At 34.9% G+C, this 22,894-nt stretch overlaps 1 protein-coding gene across 4 annotated transcripts in view; it reads left to right on the forward strand.

The window, feature by feature from the left end:
• Positions 1–22,894, forward strand: part of heph (polypyrimidine tract-binding protein 1 heph) — a 534,307-nt gene that overhangs the window by 70,572 nt on the left and 440,841 nt on the right. Inside the window, exon 1 of one of the 4 annotated variants that reach the window (XM_073084199.1) lies at positions 18,825–18,843. The exons of the other annotated variants lie outside the window; for them this stretch is intronic. The gene's annotated coding sequence lies outside the window, so the exon portion shown is untranslated. Of the gene's footprint in view, positions 1–18,824; positions 18,844–22,894 lie in introns of those variants that run through there. 4 annotated transcript variants of the gene reach the window in all.

Below are 22,894 nucleotides of genomic sequence, written 5' to 3' on the forward strand. Positions count from 1 at the left end.
TATTGGAGTCGTTAAAACAAATGAAATGAAACTAAAGAGGGGGATTTCTTTTTCATTTAAACATTAGAGTTTTTTTTTATTTTGTAATAGGTATGCATTTGGCCTCCATAGTAAGTAAGTCCTAAGATATAGCACGCCTGCCTTTAGTACCTATTTACACTTGTTTTAAAGTCTCGAATTGTATTAATAGTTACTAAAATCCCGCTATCTGTAAATATACTAGCTTCATGGTCAATAGTACTAAATTATTGTATTTTTAATCAAATTACATACACTTACAAAAGTACAGTTATTAGTCAAAGGTTGAAATTGATTCCCTGTGTTTGTTTACATACTTTATCATTAACAGTTAAGGTGAAATTAACATAAATGTTATCATTGTCAAAATCAAATTTAAATGTCCTAATGATGATATCATGTCAATGGCAAGTAATGCAACAATAACATTTTATGAAATCCTGAATAATGGCTCTGATGGGCGCATTTAAAACTAGATTTGAACATTCACGATTTTTAAATTCCCATGGCCTCACTCGGTGGTACGGTATAATTATGATATAGCATGCGATCTTTATTAATATTCATATGGGTACACACCTTCGGCTAATAATGTCCCATGTAAATTATGGAATTTAATAGCTATTTCGTGCTAACGTTTTCGTTCATTTTGTTTTTTGTTGCCGTCGATGTATACATTTAAAAGTATTCACGTGATCGGATTTGTCGTAGTTGATACTGATTATGATGACGTGGACGGTTATAATTCGCGGCATATGCTTTTTCTAAAGCTATGATTTTATATCTTTTGATATTACCTTTCTCTTCTTAGTTTGTCAGTGAATGCTGATGAAAAGGGTGTATTTAGGCACATATACTTTTATGGGGCCTTCTAATTAAGATCATTTGTATCTTATTATGCATCATCTTAGTGCAGAAGGAATAGCATATTATTTTAGTCGAGTTAAATTTTAAATAATAAGTATACAGTGGAAGCAGCAAAAAATAAAAAATACATGAGTAAATCGAACTTACAAGGTATGAAGTACGACATAAAATATCTAAATCTATTGTTACAATAAAAGAGAGCGTAGTGCTAGAAGGGTTCTCGACAATTCAATGGCTGAAGATACTCGCACTAATGACATTTCGATGTCGATGTGAGCGGGGACTACGTATGCCTTTTTGTAAATCAATAACTCGGATTTTTATTGACCAGTAATAGTAGTATTGCTGTAGTTTAATTGGATAGATTCAAACGCGAGGCAATTCGTATTTATTATAGCGTATTTATATTAAGTAGCGATTAAGGGAAATATTCTTCTGATTTGACTTACTTACTCTATTTAGTAATTTATTTTAAATCAAAGGTTCTCATTTCTGTTTTCTCTGCCTTATAAATTATTCTTAGTGTTTTTCAGAAAATGAAAATCAATTATTTATAAATGCCCTCTAAAAACTTAATCGAGTTGGTCCTCATTGCTCATTTTGATGAAGTCTGTTCTAAATTCTTGTACTTCCACATAAAAAACTACTATACCATACTAACTTATTTTTTCTTAGCTAATTTTAGAACGGTTTACGACAGGTTATAAACATCTCCTAGTTAGTGAAGTAGGGTAAACTGTACAACCAAGTAAACTAAATAAACGGATAGTTAATAAGTCTCGGAACTTTTGACTTTTATTTTGTTTAGTTTGTTAAATAGTAGCGTTATCGTTGAAAGACGGATTTCAAGTTAAGTTGTTTTATCGGGTTTCAAGAAGTTTGTAAACTTTAAAACGCTTAACAACTACGCTACGATGTGTTGCTTGCGTTTTCCTAGTAACTGCTAAGTATTCTTAACGTATTAATAAATTATTATTATTGACCATAGACAATTTAAAACTTTTAATTTGTTGTGCGCGCTTTTTTCTACTTAAGAATAACTTTCTGTTAACTTTATCGTTAGGTTAAAAAGAAGGATGTTTACAGGCATGTCATAAAAATCCGATACTAATGATTTAATAGCTTTAGATTTGCGTCAGATGTTAGTCTGAAACAAATTTAAGTTAAAACAAACATAAATTAAGCAAAATTCATGCTAAGTAAATACGTAAACAGATTCTTACCTTCAAAGTTGTTAATCAGTGTGTGGACGTGAAAATATGAACTCAATTTCGAGTTATTTATAAACACACAAATAATTAATTACAAAAGAAGGATAGCGGAAGACATCAGTTACAAAAGGCAAAGGTCAAAACACTTGTCATTCCAAGAATTTACACCAATAGGATGTTTGTTATATTAGTATTAACATATGCAAAGTACTCATAATATTTGTATTGGGTACATACGAGATCTTAGGAAATTACATTTAGCTGGTTTTACCTCGACTCGATGTTTGAACATATTAAATGCAATAAGCACTTAGAATACGGAGAGGATCACTTAAACCTAAGATGTTCAACGATCAAATGGCTGAGCGTATCGGACGTTCACTACGCATTAGAAAGTTATTTTCGCAAAAATGATTACAAACGCTTACTTAACTATATGTAAAATAATACTTTATACTCATGTTCACTTCGTTAACACCAGAAACACGTTTTGGATACCATAAACAGAGAAAAGGTAATTATTATGGTTAAAAAATAATAATTATTATGGTTGTGCAGTATGTGGAAAATCTAGAATAAAGCCGTCTGCGTGGCGTCTGCGTTCCTGTATTCTGATCAGAGGATAACATCAGGATAGGATCATGGAAACCACACTAGAACAAGACGAGTGAAAAGTCGATCTGTTACTGCCAATAATTCCAATTAACTTTAACACGCCTTCATTGATCACCCTTTAAGCCCATTTGTTATCTAAATAAACTCTCATTCAAGTAAGCCACAAATGCTAAAAAACATAAAATCCCAATTCGAACACCCGATAACTTGATACATTAACTGACACGAATGAAATACGTTCAAATGAAATCTGTGGGACCCCCGCAATTATATTGACGTAGGTTAACCCTCTATTACATCAGTTATTGAATTTTATATTCTGGGTCTCGACATTCTATTTTAACAGTCCTAAAGGGGCGACGAAAATAGTCCCGGAGCGGCTGAGTGTTTTCTGTGTTAGTTAAGAACCATTTTCGGCAACGGTATTAGGGTTGAATGTAAATAGAGTTTAAATTTTAAAGCAATGCACGGCACGTGCGGGTTACTTTAATGGCTTGTTATGAAAAAATGAAATAGTTTTGGTACTTTTGTGCTATAGGTACTGCAGATATTTTGGTCTGTTTACCATTAATGGAGGTGCAGAGTTTTTGTGTTGAAGTAGTTTTGCAAATTTTGTTGTAAAATTAATACCATAATGAAGTGGTCAGTGAAAATAGGTCTCAGTTAAAATACGCTTCTTTAGACTGTCCGATGACTTTACTTTTGAAACGAAATATTTTTTTATTAATTGAATAGAAATATACTTTATTAAAAGACACGGTTATACCCGGCAACATACATGTAGGTATTAATTAAAAATATATATACAAAAAAGTCAAAACAGAATATTATAAGTATCGTGATAAGTGCAGAAAGAGTTCGTAAAATAATTAGATTCTTAAAATACGACCTCGACTAAAATAATTAAATTAAGAAGAAAAACTTTAATTATCTACATCGCTTTATCAAAATTATTTTAAAGATCAATTATAAGTAATCTTAATGAGTTTTGATGATTAATTATAATTTCTACAGAAAAAAAACTTTGTTAATAAACAGTTTATGGCGGCATTTTTTGATAAACGACTCGACATAACTATATTTCTCTAGTAATAATAATTTTTAATTATATACAAAAAAGTTTTAACAGACGATTCTTAGACTGCGTACAAAAACTGAAAAAATAATACACAAGACGGTGATTATATAACAAAATTATATTATAAGCGAGAAACAACGTTGGGTAAGGTCGCGGCCAAACTTTTGTTCGGGATGTTTGGGTGATTGTTTTCGTCTGCGAAAGTTACTCGATTTGGCGAGACTTTATAAAACACTTGCCAATTGGATACGCTTTGAAATAATTGAAACAATAACAAATAAGATTATACTTAAATACTTTACGTTTACTTTACGTTTCATAGTACTAAGTACCTTTTAACATTCAGAAAATGAAATGTCAAAAACACAATTATTACTGTAGACTTGAAATGTATTTACGGTAAATTATAAATGATGGTAGGCTACATTACTTGTGTACCATCCCCGATTTTGTTTCACAAAGTTATCCTTACTAATATTATAAATCCGAAAGTAACTCTATCTGTCTGCCTCTTCTTCACGTCTAAACCACTGAACCGATTTTAATGAACAAATATAGTCTGAGACCCGAGAAAGGACATAATATAGTTTTATCCCGGAAATCCTAGGGGAACTAGCGATCTAAGATCGATTAATCGGATAATCGATCTTTTGGACCAAAAAAATCGATATCAAGGATTGAATCGTAAACTATGCATTTGATCAAGTAATGATCTTAAGCAAAGTTATTGACCATTTATTGCCACTGTCATTCCAATGAAGGTATGAATTTTCAGTTTTATAAATGTTAGTATGTCATATTATTTTCTTTTAAACGCGGGCGCAGCCGCGGGCTAAATAGTAATAATATAAACATTTCTGATATTGACTTTTATTATTCTTTGTTCCTACTATACTAAGCTAACTTCAAACATTCATATCTATGGTTAAAGAAAAACATGATTTGGCAAATATTTATGTATTCACGACTGAGCCCGTATTTGATACAAAAATCTGTTTGTAGTTCATTTGGGATATAGCTACGCGATACGGAACCGTATTTAAATACGCCCGGAGATTTACGTGATGTGGAATCAGGCGGGTAAGATCTTAGAATTATTTTTGTGCCTTTCTCCCATACAAATGATGCCTCTAGTCTCCCCCTAACGCGACGCCACATTTTACGGTTTTTATGTGCACACAGCGTGTGGGATTAGGTGGGGAGGTTTTTATACTACGAAAAAGGAATGTAACTATATTTTTAGTTTATCCTTACGATATATGTGCAAACCAAACTAAATTTAGTTTTCCTTGAAAACATTTGAAAAAGATTTTATGGAATTTGTCAAAACTTCACAGTCAATTTATAATAATTCATACTCAGTTACTTTTTAAAACCGTAAAAATTATTAAATTCGAACAGAAACTGCTTTCCAAAAAGCATCTTTAATATTTAGTGTAACTAACACTAGCCTATTGCTGAATTACCTTAATTATCAAAAAATTACAGAGCTTTAATTTAACCTTCACTTTTTTTAAAGTCGGTTCAAATAAAATTAGAATGACTAATGAACGCATTATACATGGCTTCTATGTTAATTAGAAAAATGATATATAATTTATTATACAGCTATTTAAAATCTTAAGGTTGAACTGTGTTGTGCTGCATTTAAAAAACCTTTCTATATAACGAGTAATAACGACTCATATGGATACTAAAAAATCTCCGCTAGTTTTGCCTTGATTCGTATCGCGCTAAAAAATAGTTGTACGTACTAAAGGCAATTTCCTGTAAATTTTCATAACATGAACCTGTTGTTCAGCGAAAATAAAAGCATGTTGAAATTATTCATGCGGCGTGCATGCATTCGGGCGATAACTGCACAGTGCAAGCTCGCCCGGATATAAGTGTGCATGTTGATACAGCCAGTTAGAACATTACCGGAACATGTAGGTGCATAGTGTGTCGAATTAATTAACTTTACAATTAAATTCTTATTGCCCGATAACAGTCGTAAGCGCTGCTACATATGTTCTGATTTGAAGGGTGTGGTAAGGAGACATCTATGCGTGGCATTCCAGCTCAGTCCTCACGGGTAGGACCGCATTTGTGGCCGGCCTCCGGTAGGATTCTAGTCTTTGTCCCTGTACTTCCGGGACTACAATAGAGCTACGGTATCCCCTGCCTGTCGTACGAGGCGACTAAAAGGGGACATCCGGGGTTCCGGGCGGCAAGAGTGGGAGCTCGAACCGTCCAGTAAACGACGCCAGGAAGGACGGCGGTATGTGTGGTCGCATACCGTCGTGAACACCAGATGGTGTGGGAGGAGCGAAAACCAGGGCAGAGCCCGATCGGGGCATGGCGCTTGGAGTACTCCGGATGCGTTCCGTCGGAGATCCCGGAGTTCTCCACCAAGCGTTGAGGACGGCCACCGGGGGGTTTTAGTGCGGTAAAAATCCCACATAACCCGGCGTCGCTCCCACGTCGTCGGGTACCTTTTAAAGGTTTCCCCCCCGTTAAGAAAAAAAAAGGATTCTAATCTTATTAACGGTTGATTACAGATGTCCATGGGCCGCAGTAGCCACTTACTATCAGGTGAACTACAAGCTCTTCTGTTACTCATATACTAAAAATATAAAAATACAGCAATATAAACTGATGGGAGTGTCAGATTAGCTTGTAAATTGCGCAGAGATCGCTTTTCGATTACGGGCGACATGGATATTTAAATGATAAAAGATGACGTGGGTTGCAATGTACGTGTCAGATGAAGTCTTAATGTGCATCCAGGAAAAGTGTTATCGTAATCTCCTCGTATAAAGGTGGGCTGCGTAAATAATATAATAAATTTAATATTCGTATCTTTCTTTTATATGTGTCTCCGTTCACTTTTGAAATAATGATGAGCAGCTGATCGCAATTTATCTTGGAATATATTAATAAATTTAGGAGGCCACCAATCATTATTTAAAAATCAACACAACATTTAAACAATGGACAAAAATATATGAAAGGAAACAAAGATATACAATTTCAGACAACTCGTTACTAAATTTCGCTCTGCAAAACAATCTAACCGTTTGTTTCAAAACTGAAAAACGACTGTTATATGAAAAATAATTGCTACAACTTTTTTTAAGTACGGTTTGTACGGCCCTCGTGATGAACATATGGTAACACGCGGTCTCTAGTGTGCCATCAGGGTAGGGTGAATGTAACGATAAAAATTTCAAAGACCGCGTGTATTTACGGACCGAAATAGCGTACCCTCGGCGGCTTCACGCCTCCATAATAACTATAAGTCTTGTGTACAGTTGACAAAATAACTGTCGAGGGATTTTTTACTTTAAGCATGATGTCTACTTTTGATATATGCTGTTATTTTTAAAAGACTTCAAAAAATGAGGTGATTCTAGCTTTCCCGTGTTGGTTTTATGGCAATGCGTTTACGAATTTAAGTCTGTGAAATTAGTATCTAATTATTTGTTGATTAAAGAAGTTGTACCAACGTTCTGTTATACTGAATATCGGTATCATACCTTCTGTCGCAATAGTTTCATTATTTTAATTAATTTATGTTGTTTGTTGATTATTTAAAAAAAAGTGTGTAGATTACGTAGTCAGATGAAAAAAAAACTCTATTTAAGTCTTTATTGATTCTTGCCCACGGTAAGTTTTATCAATATTTATTGGAACTATTTAAATAAAATCACCTTTACTCATTGTAACTATATTTCAAAAATGAAATTTATAAATCGAGGCAAGCTGTAAAGGCACCGCAATTAATGTGTACAGTCTCACATTTCTTTAGTGATGAATGTGATAGTGTCATGTCCTACGCGCCTGTGACACGTTAGATACGAGTAAACAATTGCGAAACACGTGTCTACATCACATCTCGTAGTCTATGAAACCGGTAGCCGGTACAAACGCCCTACAGGAAGCGAGGGGAAGCTTACACTACACACGTCTATCATGATTTTTACATTAAGCGTTTGTCTAGTATGTATGTACCCAACGGGGTACGATAGTTTTGTAATGACTAGAAAACTGTTCATTGCAATATACTGTACATACATAGTACCCCATTCTCGAAATTTACAAGAAAAGAACACCAAAAGTGTGGTGAGACTCAAATGTATATCTTCGTCATAGTCGTTGTCAACTGTCTCATTGCTGAACACGGGGCTCAGCGACGGGTTTTGTCCATAGTCCGCTGCGATGGCCCAGTTCGAATGGGTTTACTTCACATACTCTTGGGGATTTTTTAGAATTCCCAGGTGTGCTTTTCTCTCTGTTGTTCTCCAGATGTTTTCTTTTACCGTGGTCATTAATTTCTAATACGCATAATATTACCTATATAGTGCGTGCAGCTGCATCATCAAATGTATGTCATATGCCAGAGTTTGTATTAGTGTGTATTAATCCGAACAATAAATTAATGTCGAATACGTGTTCTGCATAGCGTATATAAGACACCTTTGAAGAGACTTAACAATTGCGAAACACGTGTCGTTTACGGCGCATCACGTGTGAAACGAGTAGCCACACAAATGTTCTTACAGGATACGAGGGGAGCATAATGTTCGGCGTGTCTATCGCAATTTATGTCTCACAATGTGCATTTGTTTGATAAATGCGATTGAGTCATGTTGAAGTGATTAGCCGTTTTATGAGACCGGAGTCTTTAGATTTGAAATTATTTAGTAGTTAAATGTGTATATTGTCTTTTGATTCTTCCGGGGTTTTATAGCATATCATATGCTACTGTAAATTCTCAATGTATGTTACAATTAGCGTTTTGGTTGTATTTATTTTATTAATACTTAGTAAAAAAGACACGACTTTGATAAATAGGAAGATTAAAGTCGGTCTTGTTAAAGTCGGTCAATTAATCACAAGGGATAGAAATCAATAAATTCTGCTTGGCGTAGGAATAATGAACTATTTCTGAATATATAAGATATCCTTATTTATGTTTTAGTAAACATATAGTACCGCCGTTCCGCTTTTTATTCGACTTAGCGAGGGCACTGCCGTGTCCCCAGATAATATCGTTTAAATTGTTATATATTGTTTTAGTCCAAATCGTAAGATGAAATTACTAAGACTATGATATTATAAGCTTATTTACTTATATTACGCTGTTGATGATGTTATGGTGTTTTATCTTGGTGAATGGAAGAAGTTTTACTTTAATAATATTTTATATTGCCTTGCATGACTTTTTCTACATTAGACGTTATCCTCTTGCTTTGTTATTTTTTTTTGTAAGTTATTATTTTACGTTACTGGTTATAATTACTGTCGAAAATATTTGACTGCAAATAATAATGTGAAGATGGTAGAGATCTATGGTTTGTCTATGACTTCATTATATTCCCACCTATGTCTTCTACATAATATGAGCGTAAACCGGCTGTGTTCTGGTATAAAGAATGAGATAAAATATAAGACATGCGAACTAAGTTCCCTGCCATGCGTAATATCAAAAGTGCCTATTAAGCTTAAGGCTCATTTGGTCTAGGTAATAGATAACTTTTTTTTCTTAATAGCCTGTATCTCCGTCAAATCCTCGCTATTATGAAAAAAAAAAACGTAAAAGATAAGATTGGCCGGCAGTAAGTACAATTTATTTACACTAGAAACAGAGATTCCCTTTCTTGTTACAGTACTTTTATATGATTCCAATGAATAAATTCTCTAGAGGACGACTAACGGTTTCGTGTTCACAGCGATTAGCCGAAGACACTTTGCTCGATGTCATCTCGCTTTCCTTAATGCGATAGGTGTGAAGTTTCAGGAACTCTTGCAATCGGATTGAAGATCTAATTCCTTAGTAGAAATTCCTACATTCGCTTCGATGAAAAGGAATCTTCGTTTCGTTCGGAGTATAATTCAAGGGGTGGTAATCGTGGTTTAGTGGGACGGCATCTCCGCCACAATTATCCAGTCTGCTTTAAATATGCTCTGGATTGAATAGTAAGGCCAGATATACTATTTTGGTTCTAAACGAACATGAAGTCCATCTGATGAAATAGTTATTATATTTAACAGCAGATTTAAGGTGGTAGAACTCTCTGAGGTTCGACTCCGGCGGCACTGCCGCCTCACGAGTTCCTGCCTAATAACAGCAGTGTTAAGCGCTACTGTGCTCTGGTTTTAAAAATGTGAAATGGGAGACATACTTTCTCGGGGCATACCAGCTTATTCCTCATGCGTAGCGGCACGTCTAATCTAATCTGGGGTTGAGTACAGATGCCCATGAGCGGTAGTAGCCACTTACCATCAGGTGGACTGCATGCTCGTCTGCTATTCCTATATAATAAAAAAAACTAGTCGGCAAAGCGTCCTCTTCGGAATTTATCTCCGTATATTCAAATGAAAACACAGCAGAAGCCTACTTCTGTGGGATATCAGTGGAACCGTTCCAAACGTAATGGCGCGGGAGAACGCTATTCTCCTCGCCGCGAGCTCCGGACGTCCGCCGCGCCACCGTTCCCGGGTTAGGACTGTTTCGTCACTTTAATTTTTAACTCGTAAGTATTTACGATTTTATACGGTCATTGTTAGCAAACAATAAACAGCAGAGCAGCTGTTATATTTTGTTTACTAAAGTGTGTTGTATATTGCAAACAATTTCCTTAGGTTTTTAATCCAGTTATCGATAGCAGTAGGTACCTACCTATTTACACGCACCTGTGTTTATGTAGTAGTTTAATTAAAAGGATGAAGAATGTGTTTTTTCGTAGAGTTAGCAACATCTACTACGTTTTAATTAAACTCAAAATGACAATTAATTAATTATTGGCATTATTATTTTTGTAATTACTTTACTTTTACAATGAGTAAGAAGTAAATTTCTAATGTTACGTAATACATGAATAATCACAAATAATATATTTACATAACCTACATTTTTCAGGGTATTTTCGTAACTACGTGCAAATTTATGTTTATACAAAACTATGTAGGCATTTACTATTTAATTTCTCAAATGCAGCATCACCAAACGACACTAACCCGCCTCCACGCCAGCCGCCACTGCCAACTGTCGCGCCACACAATGCCCTCCAAGGCGGAGCGTTTTGTTTTGTTTAATTGAAAATTTTCGTCATATCGCGCGCTATTGTTGCGCTGAATAAACGTCACTCACTGCGCAATAGATATTCACAATGTTATATATTTTCTAGCTTAGCGCCAAGGTTTTAAATGATAACGCACGACCCCTAATTTTGCTGTAGATAATAGTCTGCCTCACTCTCCCATATCTCTACATAATAGTTTCTTAACATAGGTTCCTATTAAGGCGACTGTACCATGACAATTTTGAACAACCAAAAATGTGATAAAACTCATTATAACGGGCGAAAATTGTGTATTACGGCATCCCTTGATGAGTTAACTATCGCTGATAAATCATAAACCCGTTACGAAAACCTTATCTGAAACGGTTAAACCATTTTTAATCCGTTTAAATTTATAGACAAAAAATACAGTTTTAGACCCTGCTGTATTTTGGTTTGAAGATCGCTGGTAAAGGAGACATGGTTTTCGGGGGCATTCCAGCTTAGTCCTCAAGTTTAGCGGCGCCTCTGCGGCCGTCCTCAAGTAGAAACCTAATCTTACCTATGGTTGATCACAGATGTCCATGGGCGACTGTAGCCACTTACCATCGGCTACGCTTATATTATAAAAATAAAAAACAACTTGACACCCTAATACATACACAGTTTCATCGTGGCTAAAACAATATTTTCCTTAATATAAATAAGTCATATAACCGCTAATCTCTCTTGACGTTAAGTGGTCACTTCAGTCCCTCACTTCACTTCGGTCTAAGAGAGTCTATAATCAGTTTCAAGGATTACCGTCCTGCACGGTCTCAGAAGCGTTGCTTTATTAATTAAGCTGTAAGCTTTACTCAAGTAAGTGATGCTGTAAATATATATGGCGTTAGTACTTTTGCTGTTCCTTTAATCCATTTACAATAACTTTTCCTGCGCTTTACCTACTAAATTATAGCGGATATTTTTGAAATCATGGGAGAAGTAATAAGGGCACATTGATACTTTCTATCTGGCAGGGAATCGATGTCGGGTATACGAGTTCTAATTTAGCCTGAAGCGGCTAAAATGCATCTGTGATCAACCTTATATTGAATTGCAGTCCTATTTGAGTTCTGTTATAGGACCATATTCGACAATGTTAATATCAGATACCTTCCACACTTATTCGTTGCATGACGTAACAAATATTCCGTATAGCTTTGGTCCCGTTGCACTTGATCCACAGAAATCTACCTTCAGATACAAATATTACGTTGTATCCTTATATATCTCAGCAGTTGGCATCGTGCCACGAATTATGCAGATGTAATTTCACTCTGATGTTACGGATTTTATTATATTTCAGTGGAATAAACAGACAGTGGTGAATTTTTAATGCTCACTGTTTTATGCGAGTATAGAGGCATTGTAACTGGTCAGCGGCGAGAATCTACGGTTCAAAAGTTATCTATTCAACGTTTTTCAGCCGTATAAAATGTCTTTTATTGAAGTTTCACTTGGGTTGTATTTATGTGAATTACTCCCTAAATTATGAAAGAAGGTTCAAGTTATAAATCGTATGTTTCTTTGTCCCGTAACATGTTTTCAGTATGTCATTACCACATTTGGCATTATATCTAATGAGCTAGGATGTGCGAAAAAAAATTTATGATTTTAGAGGTGACATATTATTTTTGATATGCCAGTAGCAATGAAATATAGTGCCAAGCACTTATGCGTAGTGCTTGTAAGTAGGTACTCAAGTGCAAAGTGATCAAAATTCAAAGTACGCTCTTACCTAAATAGACATACTTACACACAAGTGGTCTGCGCGCTTCGATACCTAGACGTTGTTTGTAAAACTACCCGACGTTGTAGTGGACACATTCTCAGTAAAGTGAATAACACGAAGTCATGCTCTCTTGTTACTTGCTGGGCAGTTATTGCCATTATTACGAAGCACCTACTTAAGTACGCATTGTGGGTTTGTGATGCAAGTTATGAGCTTATAGCGTTTGACAAGAAATGCGATGAAATTGAACCATATAGAATAATTGGTAGTAATAAAATGTTACTTAGCGCAACACTAACTTCGGCATGTTGACCAGTTGCTCTGCAGTTGAATCCATGTATCTCTAACTCTCGAAGATATGCGGACCTAATTGTATAAAGTTCAAATAAGTTTGTGATGTCTATAACTAAAGCACTTGAAAATCGCGGTAATTCTAAAATTAAGAGCAAGATCTGAGTGGATATCCGCACTTATTGTGGAATCACAATCGATTATTTGATTCAAACTTCCCTCATTTTAAGAGCAGGCTTGTGCCTGACAGTAAGGAAATAATGAATGGTCTTTCTACTTCTAAAGAAATCGCTCACTCTTACAATTTGCGCCGTTCGATTCAGGCCCATCGGACGCTTATCATCCAACGACACGCGGCCAAAGCGAGGATTTGACGGAGATGCACGCTATTATGTCCATCGTTCTATACATAAGTGTATATTATACCTATATTGCCAACAATAGCAGTTGTGAGCCTCATCATCTGGAATCGAATCCCAGACTGTCTCGGATCTTCACGGTAATTTATTAAAGTTGATTTTATGAGGACACTACCAAATGATTTAATTATTTGGGTATTACATTAAATTAAATGTCAAGTTTCATATTTTTAAGGTAAAACCGAAATAACTTTCGTAGAATAACTAAATTTACCTTTCATCTTGGTTCTTTAAAAAAAAAGTAGCCAATATTTATTCCTCGAAACCCAAATTAACACCATATTCAATTTGATAAAAATTGGCTCAGTGGTTTACCTGTGAAAGCGTAACAGAAATAAACAAAGTTATTTTGCCATTCATAATATTAGTATCGGTTTAAAAAAAGACCGGCGTATGTAGATTGATTGTTAAAATTACTCAATCATATTTTTTCTAGCACATTTTGTTCGGCACACGTATTTTAATTTAGCTGTATTAGAGTCGTCCGTCACTGTCAGAGCCGGCCGTGATATCCTGCATTTATTATAATAAAATGGAAGCGTAGTAAGATGTTGTTTGTGGGGCACTTTAATTATTGTTTTGTTTAATACGAGCTTTCTTGGTCGCTTTGCCCCCGGGCAAAGTCTTTATTAATTTATATTTGAAACCGAACAGAGTTTAATAATTGTAAAGCTTGATTTCACAAGAATATACAAACGAAAATAAAAACTATAGACGCACCTGTATTTCTTTATCAGGACTACTACCGTACAACATTGATGACTAACGTGGCTCAACGGTAACCATGCTTATCTGATACGTAGAGGGTTCCAGATTTTATTACTTCGGTTAAATCGGGCAAATTTTTAACGAATGGAAACTACCCCTTCTAATACATAAACAATGATGTTACGATTAAATTTAATTAGTTTTTGTACAATTAATATTCGACCGAATTATAATAAGACCGTTGAAATTAAGAAATCAATTTAAATTCATTTATCTCTGCCCGTTTTAATCGACTTTTTTTCTTAAGATACATGTCCACATCAAGAACGAATATTAAAATTGGCTTTAAATTAAAATAAAACCTGCTTCCGAAATTTATTGTGAAACCTGTTATAGTTGGATTAAAACATCGTATGTTCTACCAATGAGCAGACCAAAAATGAACCGATGAGCAACTTTGCAAAAAGTGAAGGTATATCGTTGTTTTATTAATAGCGAGCTTCCCTCGGATTCACCCGCAAGCGCTTCCGTGCCGAGTTTTGTTAGTTTAACAGACCTACCCCGAAGTATTTTTGGTACAAATAGTACTCGTAGTTTATTTTCACGATATTAGGTCAGATATATTAAAATTATATTATTGTACTGCTAAGAAAAAAATGGAGGTACATATCATACTAGTACATACCAGTTAGCCATTAAATATACTCGTAGTCTCGGGTTTTTATCATTTTTAACTATGTTAGAAGTAAAGTCAATTTTATGTATTCTAAACCTAATATTTTTTACAATATTTCTTGTTGGATGTTTTGATACTCGTATAAACATTTAATTATATAGGTATTTACTTTATGGTATTCGTTCTAAACTTCTAAAGTGCATAGGTAAATAAACTTTTTTTTGGGAATAGCTGGGATAACATTAGCTGGGAATGTTTCTAGCTATATAAAAAAAAATCGTCGAACATACAGCAGCCACTTGAATTCAAACTATATGATTCATACAAAAGTTCATTATCTCCTGTTTTTTTATTTATATGTTCGTTAGAGGGTTAACACACTGGGGAGTAGCGTGCTTAAGACCCGTGTCCATCGTCCTACGGTATTTGCTTCGTAGTTTGTTTTCCTTGACCGTATTATGAACCATGTTAAACAAGAATGAAAACTTTATCTTTCTGTAACACGGCAAGTATTACGAATTTAATTTTGTTGTATGATATTAGAATATTTTAGTATAAAGACGTGTTCGTATGACGTATAAACTATTCTGTGTTTTTGTGCCCATAACATTGCCTAGAGTCTCGTATCATATTTTATTAAATATAAAGAAAGGGCAAGGATTTTTTTATTATTATGCTTTTAATCGTAAAAAAAATACTTTGCACGAAATACTAAGTCTTGCTACTTATCCATTTTTTTCACATACATGTAATTCATATTTCGAACGACCTATTTCTGTTTTTAAAAATCTATTAGACTAGTATGGTCTAATGATGATTATTAAAGACTCGTAACAAAGGTGAGCCCTTCATGGTTTGACCTTCGTGGCATTACTGTCGCGCGTTGTTCTGCGCCGCTGTGCTCTTTTATGAAGGGTAAGGGCGGTAAGGGCCCGTATGTTGTACTGTCTATTCTCCGGACACTTACTCGTGGCATTCCAGCTTTGTTGTCAGAGGCAACGCATCGCCAATAGATAGCAATAACATGTTTATGCGCGGCAGTAACTGCTATTTCTACCTAATAACAGCAGTGTTAGGCGCTGCTGTGTTCCAGTTTGAAGGCTGTGGTAAGGGAGACAGACTTTTCCGAGGCGTTTCAGCTTATTCCTCAGGGGTAGCGGCGCATCCGTGGCCGACCTCAGGTAGGAATACCTAATCCTATCTGGGGTTGATAACAGATGTCCATAGCCGGCAGTAGCCATTTATCATCAGGTGGACTGCATGCTCGTCTACTCCTGTATTATAAAAAAAAACTACATACCATAAGCAGGATTGCATGCTCATTAACTTCAATTTCATAAAAAGTCAACGGTGTTTGCCGGTATAATCAACTTCTTACGTGAACTAACAAATTCCCGGCGGAGAGCGGAGCAGTAGTTCGTCCCGCGAGACTGAATTATGGACTAAGTTTTTCAAGATTGAAAACTGCAACTTTCAACAATGGCGACTTAGTTTCTACTCCGGTGGGTAATAAGCTACTTTTATTTGCACTCGAGGCAATATTTACTGATATTACACTGCTTTCAATTAAGTGAGCATCGTTTTTAGGTTGCCGTACCCATAGGGTAAACATTATAATGGTAAAAGTTAATAAGATATTTGTAATGTTGTGCAAACCTGTAATTTAAGTGCATATTTTAAAACTTTTTCTCATTGTCATATTAATATTAGATTAATTTTATGTACTTAGTCGGTGTGCCTTCTTAAATAAATAAAATGAACCCTATAACTAAGCCTGAGCTGTCTGTCCGTCTATCACGGGGCTCTATTTCTGGAACCGTAATACTCGTAGATAGACACTTGATGTTTTTTTTACAAAGATGTATAACGCTTGCTGCAATAACAACAAATAATAACATTAGGAACAAATGAAAATTCTATGGTGCTAAACCACGGTAAACCCTCCGAATGCGAGTTGGACTTGCATTGGTCTAATTATTCCATGTAGGTATTTTACATGTTTAAGCTATTTAAGGTTTTATTCAAAGTACCTATCACCTCCAATGATGTTAAAAGGCTGCTTCTTCTAAATGTATTACGAAAACTTTTCTAAAAGCAGATTGACGCTTTCAATAAAGCGTAAAGACTCCAATCTTCTGTTGCACGAGATTGAAAACTTCAACTTGCAAAGCATCAGAGCTGCAGTAGGTATGTCCCGTGGGACTAAATATTATACTAAGTTGTTTAATATTAAACTGCCACTTGGAACTATAGAGACTTAGTTTCTGCTCTGGCGTGTAATCAGTGAGTTTTTTTTCTTCTTTGAAAGTACTTAAATTTATAAATAATATCTACTGTCCTCAATTCAGCTTGGGTAAGATGGTTTGTTATTTTTTTCTCGTTTATATTAGGTTCCTCTGAAACGTGACTTATTCGTCATCAACCCATTATTGTCCCACTGTTGGGTACATGTCTCCTCTCAGAATGAGAAGGATTAGGCCATAGTCCACCGCGCTGGCCAAGTGGGTATTGGTAGACTTCACCTACCTTTGAGATTTTTTTTATATAAATCTGCAATGCAGGTTTCCTCACGATGTTTTCCTTCACCGTCTTAAGCAATGGATACTTAATTTCTAATACATACATAACTTTGAAAATAAGAGGTTAGGATTTAAACCTCGGATCCCTCGTTGGAGAGGCGAGTGTTTAAACCATTAAGCTATCACTGCTCTCACTTATTTATCGTCAATAATATTTATCACCATCATTTCGCTATCACATTGTTGGACATGGTCCCTTACACATTGACGGAAAGGTTTTTATGGAATTGAAATGAGGTCACAGTATGAGGATGATATATACTATTCTATTTCTCTATGAATTTCAAAACAATGATAGAAGCAATGAATCCCCCGAGACTGCATTTCGGACAAAGTTGTTAAATTGAAAACTGCAACTTTGAACAATAGAAACTTATTTTGTGCTCTGGCGGATAATAAAATGCTTTTTATTCGGTCATTTTAAAAGTATTAAAGTTTGGATGCAGTGTAGTATGAAGATATGGTAACGTAGATGATGAGGAGATTATACATATATCTACAGGACATTGAACGTGTCGTATTCGTCAAAATCATATTTCTCTATACAATATATTTATAGATATAGACACATATTGTAAAGAACAAAACGATTTTGTTTTACCACGTTATTTCTGATATGTTACATGTCCTTACATATAAATGCAGATTTAGTCGTCAGGTTTAGCAATGCATATGTCATCGAGCGCACGCATCATTGCTTTCCCTAAACAGGGTTTAGTTACAGGTGTCAATGGGCTGCAGTGGCTAGTTAACATACCTACTCTTTTATTACTCTTATAATTTGCTAATATTCTTATTATCCCTATTATTTTATATCTTTCAATAACTCGTTTTTAAGTAAAAGTTATAAAACACAATATATTCGATTCGGACAAATAAAAGTGCACTTTCTATAGTAAGGTACGAGTAGGTAAGGGAATTTCCTCACGTACTGTACGTGGAGGTAGGCAGCGACTACTGCAATAGTCCGCTTATTGCGTTTCTCGCTTGGAACTTTTATATCTAAATTACTTACGTTGAGTTATTTCTACGACGCGTTCGATACAATGGTTACTGAGTTCGTATGACTTGCGGAGTTCTAGATTCGATTTTTTTATTGTCAATAAATTTTTGTACCAAGTCGGTAGATACTTTTCTTAATATGTTTTCTTCTGCATAGTCTCTTTGTCAGAAACGCCTTAAGTATTACATTTATCAATTTCATCGTATTTAAAAAGTTGCGCAAAACTTTGCGAAAACAATTAAATTGTATGGTAATAAAATTGATCTACGAAAATTATACCAGGTGTTGTTTTGTTGATGCACTCAGGTTCAAACAGTTTATGGTAGGTTTAGTTTCCTGTAAGGATTATGTATAAAATTAATAAAATTAGCTGTATAACACAAAATTAAATCCATTAATTTTGTTAACGAGCCCTTCATTTTCCTACTTCTCAAAATGTATAGAGTACAAAATTTACATTGAAGTATGGTACTAAAAGCAAATTATAAATACTAATTATTTTTTCCTTCTATTTCAGGTAAAAATCAGCTCCACTAAGCGCCTCTTACATTCACAATCGTAAGTATAATTGCCCCAGCAATTAATATTTAAAAACCGAATTAATGTGACAAAGCGTCGCATTCCCGCATACAAAACGGACATCCATAATTCATCGCGATCCTAATATGAACCTCAATCTATTATCTCTAAACGATTTCTCGCCAAATGAATATTCATTTAGAGTAATACCATCCCAAAATGGTATTAAGAGAAAAAAATATGCGGATCGGGGAAACTCATTTAAATTTTTGATTGTCGAGAAAGCGAAGAGCGAGCTAAAGGGCGGTAATACAGAGATCAATAATTTGTTTTCGAAGACGATCGTCTTTTGTTGTGGGGCAGACATTCTGGAAAAATGGGCTTTCAAGATATCACCGTCACGTCGATTTTTGACTTGTTTATTGCTCGTGTCCTCTGTCCTAGCTTGAATGGTTTGGTAAAACATAAATATTATATTAGAAACCTGTATTTTAGTTTAACGATAACTCTAACACAGCAGTTAAATATTCAGAGTCAGCTCAGCTTTCAAGTAGAGTTCATAGTCCATTTGAATGTGGTAGCAAATGTTCATGGGCCTATACTGGCTATATAATGTACCTTATTACTTAATCACGTAAAAATGGTATTCAGTTTCCGAATCTCCTGTATATTTTAAAACTCAAATATATAATGGGAACTCTATAGATTCATATGTGTAAGGTATACGAAAAAGTCGAGTAACGATCCAATAACCAATAACGCATAAATCTAACCTTAACAAGATGGTCCTTTACAAATCCACGGGAAATGAGATTTTTTGCGCTTAAATTTCCACTTCACCCATTAAAGTGAGTTAAATTTTATAACTGTCACACTCCAGGAACAGAAGCAATTAATTTTATTCTCAACCGACGGTGGGTAGGTAAAACCGTGTGCACACGTCGGTAGCTGGAAAACGAATGAGCGATCAGGCAAAAAGGTTTGGCGTCATTAGCGTTATAGCGAGGGTAGGTAGGTCTTCATATTACGTGTTGGCCAAATACTTAGACAAAGCATAAAGGAAGACAACTCGCGGAATATTAAACTAGAATTTGCGGTTGTGAGTCATTTTGCAAGTCTATTTTGCAGCAGATAATTTAAAGTTTAATGACGTTCTAAGTTCAAGCGCTTATTATCGTAAAACAACGTAATGACGCATTTAGTATAATGTGATTTGTATGTGTGAATTATTACTATTTGTATATAGATACCTACTATCGAAAGCGGGAGCGGGATTTTTTTAATATTTTGTTCAGGTAGACTAAATAGCTAATAAAATCATCAATTTAGTCCAATAAATTTATGTTATCCAAAACCGACAACTGCAAACCAACAGTTCTTAACGATAAAAGCTCAATACTAGCTTTTTATATATTGAATGTTTGTCTTTATCTCGAAAATAATTATTATGTTAAACATAGATTAGTAATGATTAATCACTCCTAACAAGAAAATATAACCAGTTTTGACAATTGAAATTGTCACTGTCATCTATTTTCGTGTTTGACAAGTATTAAAAAAAATAGTTTTTAGATAATTTACAAATAAAACGATGTTTCTCCGCACTTTTTCTTCGATTTCAAGTTTTTGCACCACTTAACTGCGCAAGTCGGCATTGTTCCGCGTAAATTACACCATGACAGCCATTAAATGGCTGACAGAATTGTCAGCCGTTTAAGACATTTAATGGCTTCCTTCAATTACAAGGCGGTGAGATATCTATGATGTTAAATGAAATATAACCGAATAAGTATTTTAAGTATGTCTATTACATAAATCACAGAGGTGGGAATTATATAAGTGTGAGAATCGTATTTAAGCTTCCTCAGTGCTTGCTGCGTGTTCATCTAGATGTATTGGCAGAGACTAAAAGATTAATGAGTGTTTGTGGAAAAAGGTCCAGTCGGCGTCATTAGCGATGTAGCATGAGCGGGTTTGTGGACGAACATTCTTCATATTGCGCGTTAAGCTCTATTCACACTAACAACACTGTACGTGGCAGACACGCGACAACAGTCATTAAAATGTTATTATGGATTGTTACCTATGTGAAGCGTGATAATTTGGTCCTTAGGAGTATTATCATCATATCAAGACTCCAATTCTATCTAGATTTTATTTCTAATTTCTATGCAGTGTCGCCCACTTACATCACGCGGTCTGCATGCTCGTTTGCTACATAATATAGACAATAAAGATTATATTATGTAGCAAACGAGCATGCAGTCGACATATTGCGTACGTAAACTTTTTTTTTTCAAAAATGTTTTATCTACCGAAGCTTTTCGGAATATAACTCTTGTCATTGCTGCTAATGCCTTATTCGAAAATTTCAATACAATTGAAAGACGCCCGGGTACTTGATTTGTCTCAAGGCAGTCTGGAGTGGATGTCGCCCGTCTATAGTAGATATGAAAGCTTGTGTCTGCGCCGTGTCTGCGATGTCTGCAGATGTGAATAGAGCTTTATTCGTATTTAGGGGTCGTTGGATGGAGAACACCAAGGGGACGGTTTGTTTAAAGCGGGGTTATGACGGGTCTCATTCATTATTATGATCTGTTTGGTTCAAAATTGCAGTAACTTTAAATTTAAATTCTGAGTGTAGTCCTTTATGTTGGCCATATTATGAGAACTAGATATGTATAGAGTTTATTGTTTAGAAATATTTTATCAGTAACATGTATTACCAGTAGGAAAACTTTAATGTTTTATAATGAAAGAATTTCTCCAACATTAATTCATTCACCACTACTTACGAGTAGAACATTAATACATTATGTGTAATTCCTTAGAAATATATTTTTTGTATTAATAGATAACCTTTGCATCTTTATATTTATTTAGTAACTAAATTTGAAAATTATTGCTAAAATGAAATATTACTTTGTATTCATTAAGATTTATGATATTCTTTCATGGATAACTATTTTTTTTTTGTAATATAGGAGTAGCAGACGAGCATGCAGTCTACCTGATGGTAAGTGACTCCTGCCGCCCATGGACATCTGTAATCAACCCCAGATAGGATTAGATATTCCTAACTGAGGTCGGCCACAGATGCGCCGCTACCCCTGAGGACTAAGCTGGAACGCCTAGGAAAAGTCTGTCTCCCTTACCACACCCTTCAAACCGGAACACAGCAGCGCCTAACACTGCTGTTGTTAGGTAGAAATATACCACTTATAATATACTACTTGGCAACCGTTGCTATTTAGGGCCGTTTTAACTCTATCCTATCATTAAATCGCTTTGTGAGGTCTGTACCATCATTTGTGGTCACTTGACCGCAATAAGTATGTATTAATGTTCACTTCGGTCATGGTTGATGATGTAACTAAGACTAGTTTTGGGCATTTTGGTTTACGTTTAGAGTAATAACCTTTGAAGGATGAATTTAAGTGTAAGCTTTAGTAGTACAACGAGTAAACTACTTAGAAATCTACAGAGTAACTTAGTAGCTAATCTAGTACCTTTTTCTAGTCTTACTATATATTTTAGAACTCATCAATTTTTAATAACACTTTGTAAGTAATAAAGAAAACGGGTATGTACTTACTGATGTTATAATTTGTAATATCGATTAAAACAGTAATCTTTGCTCCCCAAAGCTCCCTTTGATTAAGCTACAAATTGAAATACCCCGCATAAGACTTTTTACCATACTATATTTATAGAACACATCAGTATATTTTAAATAATGCCGACACTAAAATGAGACCAAAATAGATGATACCGACGCAAATATATGAAGACAGAATGTTTGTTATAACCAGAAGTGTAACTTGAAATGACCAAGCATTCATACTCGTATAAAAATATGAAATTCAGTGAAGAGAAGATTAAACTGAAATTTATCGCCCGAGGTAATAAAAGTGAAAATTAAATGAAGTAACTGATTTCACGCCATTTCATTAAACCGCTGGTCATAAAAGTAATCGAATGTACGAATGCGCGCTCATTTACGGCGTTTTTACGTTATGTGCCTATATGAAGGTAAATGCATTTAAAAATGTTTATATTAATTTGCTAGTGTTACAGTCACAACACATTG

The sequence above is a fragment of the Epargyreus clarus genome, unplaced genomic scaffold (genome assembly GCF_041222505.1).
Source record: "Epargyreus clarus isolate Ecla_fem2 unplaced genomic scaffold, WU_Ecla_fem_2.2 ptg000021l, whole genome shotgun sequence".
NCBI lineage: Eukaryota > Metazoa > Arthropoda > Insecta > Lepidoptera > Hesperiidae > Epargyreus > Epargyreus clarus.